Consider the following 5,254-nt stretch of genomic DNA (forward strand, 5'->3'; position numbering starts at 1 on the left):
TGTGACTCAGCCTTATTGGGAAGTTCCCTCAGTGTGCGGAGACACACTCCCTCAGCCAGAAACTGAGCTGCATTTGGAGCGGTAGCTTCCCCCCATCCCCCAGCCTATGTGGGGACTTAATTAGCCTGACCTGTAACTGGGATCTCATTTGATTTGATGGTCAGTACTGAAATGAACCAAGGCATGTCAACAACGTAGTATTAAAGGCCTAAAACATGTGCACTGTTAATGTTGAATCTTCAGAGAATCCTATTAAAATAGGCATACAGTGGGAGTAAGGAAAGCTGCTTCACATAGAAACAGCTATGGAGGTTGGAAAGAGGACAGGGGAGAGAGGCACAGAGATGAATGAAAGAAGGGGTAGCGTGAAAGGAAGGGGAGAATACAGCAAGGTTTTGATAAGATATTGTAAATAGTGGACTTGTTCAATTGTAATTAATGTTATAAAACAAAATGAATATAAGTAAGTGACAACAACAGAAAATTAAAGATACAACTTCACACTATGGGTCTGATAGACAAATTGGGGGAATAAGATTTATAATGCCATTACCCATAGAATTCAATTTGAACACAAAACTACACTTTGAATAACATGCATTTTGCCAACCAAAAATTGAGGAACTTGAGAACAAACCTAACTAGAGACAAAAAAGATCTTTGTAAGGGAAACTACGAATCACTACTGTGAAAAGCAAGAAAAGACCTAACTAAATGAATGAATATTTCCTGTTCATGGATAGGAAGAGTCAACAGGGTTAAAATAACAATCCTACCAAAACAATCGACATGTTTAACACAATTCCAACACAGATACCAAACTCATTATTCAAAGAAGATGGAAAGGTAATTGGAAAATTTATTTGGAAAGGAAATAGATCACAGATAAGCAAATCACTCCTGAAAAAAATGGAGGGGGAGGCATAGCACTTTTTTATTTCAAACCCTACTGTTGTTGTACATACCATCAAGTCACCTGCAACTGATAGCAACCCCATGAACAATAGCTCTGAACTGTGCCCTATCCTGAGACAGTCTCACTGTTTCTGATACACCTAACCCCATTATTTTCATTACTGTGTCAATTTTACTCATTCAGGGTCTTCCCCTCTTATGCTCTCCCCCTACCCTTCCAAGCATAATGTCTTTCTCCAAGAATTTGACCTTCTTGTCAACATGCCGAAAGTATGTCAGATAGAGCTTCAGAATCCTTGCCTCTAGGGAGTAATTTGGTTTCACCCTCTCCAGAACAAATCTGTTTGTTCTCTTTGCAGTCCAAGGAATGTTTCATGCTCATCTCCAGTACCACAGCCCAAAGACATCAATCCTCCTTCTGTCATCCTTGGCCATTGTCTAGCTCTCTGATGCATAGCAAGTAATTGCAAAGAACACAACCTGGATCAGGAGTACCTTAGTCTTCAGACTGACATCATTGCTTTTTAGCACTCTGGAGAAGTCCCTGACAGCAGATTTGCCCAATGCAATTAGTCTTTTAATTTCCTGACTGCTGGTGCTAAGGGTGTTGATTGTGAAGCCAAGTAAGCTCAAATTATTAACAATCTCAACTGGTCTAGTGGTAAAAATCTTTGTCTTCTTGATGTTGAGCTTTAATCTATATTGGAGACTGCAGTCCTTGACCTTCTGCAGCATACACTCAGGCTTTCCTCATTTTCAGCAAGCAAGGTTGAATCATCTGCATTATGCAAGTTATTGATGAGTCTTCCTCTAATTCTGATGCTAAACTCTTTCTCTAAAGCCCAGCTTCCCAAATACTCTGTTCCACATATCGATTGAAAAGGTATGGAGAAAAGACAGATCACTGTCATACAGCTGTAAAAAACAAACCAGACAGACATATAGACCAGTGAATCCAGAAATTAATCCATTTACCTAGGGTCATATGGTATTCAACAAGGAATTAAAGCCCATTAAATGGGAAAATTACAGCCTCTTCAACAAATGGTGCTGGCGAAACCAGAAATCAATTTGTACAAAGTTGAAGCAGAATCCACATCTCGCATCATAAGCAAAATTCAATATAACGTGGGTTAGAGACCTTAAGAGTAGAGCCCCAAATAATAAAGATCATAAGAGACAAAGAGGGATGAAACTTAGAAGGTCTAGTCGATGGTATAAAAAGGCTGGGAAATAAGCCAGACATGCATAACCAAGAAAGGATATCAATGATGAATGGGATCTTCTAGAGATTAAGTCCCTGGGTGCACCTAAAACTTTTCCAATAGAGTGAAAAGAAAACCTACTGACTGGAAAAAAAAACATTTGGCAGTCTCATCTCAGACAAGGTTCTCATAGTGAATGTTTACAGAATCCTACAAGGCCTCTACAAGGGAAAGACTGGTAACAAAATAGGCAAAAGACTTGGAAAGACTTTTCACAGAGGAAGATATTCGGGTGGCCAACAGATGCATGAAGAAATGCTCAACATCACTAACAGCAGAAGAGATGCAAATCAAAGCCACACTGAGATGCCATTTCCCTCCACCAGCCATAGAAAAGTTTAACAGGAGAGCAACCAGTAACTGTCAGAGAGGACATGGAAAGATTGGAGCTCAAGCACTACTGGTGTGGTTGTAAAATGGTACAGTGTCCAAAAGAATTGAGAGTGAACTCAAGTTCCCTATGCATATTCGTTGTATACTGTTAACTGCTCCAGAGACTCTAGAAATACTTCTGAAAATCTTTTTCATTCTACTCCTCTCACTTTACAACAAATTCCACTCCCATCTCTTCAAGGCTCTGAAGATCTCCTTTAGCTGTTGACAAATAGCTCTACATCTCCCTCCCTCCCTCCCTCCCTCCCTCCCTCCCACCTTCCCACCTTCCCTCACTCCCTCCTTCCCTCCCCACTTTTCCCCCCAGGCTGAAAAGCTTTATTATTGTGTGTGTGTGTGTGTGTGTGTCTATACCATCAAATCGGATCTGACTGGTACAGGAGGAGACTGTCCCTCCTTCTCCAGCAGAGCATCTGATGGATTCCATCCGCAGACCTCTGGGATTGCAGTGCAGCTTCTTGCCACTAGGCCACCAGAGCTTTCCTGAAAGGCTTTGTTTTACAAATTACAGCTGGTGGTGAAGCCTTCCGGGGAGAGCCCCTGTTCCAGCAGGTCTGGGGTGGTGGGTGCTGGGCCTAGAAGAGGGGTGTGTAGGCAGAGCATGCAAAGGTCCACGTTGGGGGGCTCAGCTCAAGCAGCCTCTGCAGTGTGTACTCCATGATCTGGCCCACCTCCAGCTTGCTCTTGGGGACCCAGCAGATGCAGCTGGTCCTGAAGTTGGTGTCCCAGATCTAGATGCACGCAGGCAGCGCAGGTCCTTATAGCCTTTCTGCTTCCACTTGGTGATCAAGTTCTTGTGTGCATGGCCTTCTTTGATGCAGTTACTCATACAGTTCTCTGCTGATGGCCTTGCTTTTATAAAAGAGGTCAAAGATGTATCGAGCTTTCTGGTGGTGGATTCTGAAGATGGGCCACAGAGACTCCACTTTCCTCTTTCCTTCCTGAGGTTCTATTTCCACTTCTCTCATCTTTTGATCCAATTCATCTAAAGTTGGTTCAATCAACTCCCAGCCATCTGGGGAAGCTTTCTGGCTCCTTTTGACTTTAGGCATTTCTGTTCACAAGATCTTAGATACTGCTTTCGAAGAGTATAAGGGTAAGACATCTGGATTCTAGAGTTATGTGCAGGCATTCTTGTTCCACTCTACCGTATACTCTTGACTTTTGAGAGGACTTTACCACGCTGTTTCTCAGGCCACTCATCAAACACTCCGCTTCCCTCTGTCGCTGCTTCCCTACTGTTCCACTTCTCCTGCATACCTCTTCATTTCTTCTCTTTCCTGATAGCCCATGTCAAGTGCCTCTGTACTGCTTGGTCAGCATGCTTTGTCCTGGAGGAAGAAGAAAAAGAGGCTGAAAGAGTCCCACCCAAGTTCTCATTAGGGTCTTGGAGGACTATGTGGAGAGAACCATGGGAACAGTAATCCCTGTTCTGACACAGAACAATCATATTATTCTTGTTAGATGAGTCGTTTCTGACTCATAGCTAGGGACCCTGAGAGCCAGAGAACGACACAAATTTACCTGAACTGCAATCTCTGCCGTGCTCAAAGCCCCTGTTGCAGTCTCTGTGTCAATGCAGCTTGATAAGAGTCTTCCTCTCTTCCACTGACCCTCTACTTTACCAAGCCTACTGTCTCTCTCTAGGGACTTGTTCTGAGAACATGCTCAAACTATATGAAATGAAATCTCACCACCTTTACCTCTAGGGAGCACTCTGATTGTCCTTCTTCCAAGATAGACCTTTTTGTCTTGGTAGGAGCCCATGATGCATTCATTATTCTTTGTCAACAACACAATTCATAAGTATCAATTCTTCTTTAATACTATGCATTGATTGTCCAACCTTCACTTGCACGTGTTGTTGTTATGTGCTGTGTTGTAACCCTATATACAACAGCCCTAAATCCTGCTCTATCCTGTGCCAATCTTATTGTCTCTGACACACCTACTCCCATTACCCAGTCACTTAATCGATCCATCTCATTGAGGTCTTCCTCTCTTACACTGTCCCTCCACCCTCCCAAGTATGACATCCTTCTCCAAGAACTGGTTCCTCCTTCCAACATGTCCAAATTATGTCAGATGCAGCTTTAGAATCCTTGCTTCCAAAGATCACCCTAGTTTCACCCTCTCTAGGACAAACCTGTTTGTTCTCCTAAGAGTCCATAATATATTCAATACTCTTCTCCAGCACCACAGCTGAAAGGCATCAGTTCTCCTTCTATCATCCCGAATCATTATCCAGCTTTCTGACTCATAGCATGTAATTACAAAGACTATTGCCTGGATCAGGTGCCCCTTGGTCGTCAGACTAACATTATAGCTCTTCAGTACTTTGTAGAGGTCTCTGATAGCAGACTTTCCCAGTGCAATTCGTCTTTTGATTTCCTGGCTGCTGGTACCAAGAGTATTGCTTGTGGAACTAAGAAACTGAAGCTGTTAACAATCTCAATTTCTTCACCATCTGTCATGATGCTGCCATCGGCCCAGTGGTGAAAAATATTATAGTTTGGATTAGGTATTTTAAAGTGACATCTTTCTTTTTAGCACCTTTAGGCATTCCTTGGCAGCCCATTTGCCGAATGTAATACATCATTTCGTTTCTTGACCATTACTTCCATGAGAAATGATTGTGGATCCAAGTAAAATGAAATTCTCAGTAGCTTCAATCTTCTCTT

The 5,254-nt window shown here is 42.6% G+C and overlaps 1 pseudogene; it reads right to left on the reverse strand.

Annotated features, from left to right (window-relative positions):
• Positions 1-3,148: 3,148 nt before the first annotated feature.
• LOC102873705 lies at positions 3,149-3,625 on the reverse strand (annotated as a pseudogene).
• Between the last annotated feature and the right edge of the window lie 1,629 nt (positions 3,626-5,254).

Source organism: Elephantulus edwardii, unplaced genomic scaffold, assembly GCF_000299155.1.
Source record: "Elephantulus edwardii isolate Elephantulus edwardi_28Jun2011 unplaced genomic scaffold, EleEdw1.0 scaffold00014, whole genome shotgun sequence".
In the NCBI taxonomy this organism is placed as follows: Eukaryota; Metazoa; Chordata; class Mammalia; order Macroscelidea; family Macroscelididae; genus Elephantulus; species Elephantulus edwardii.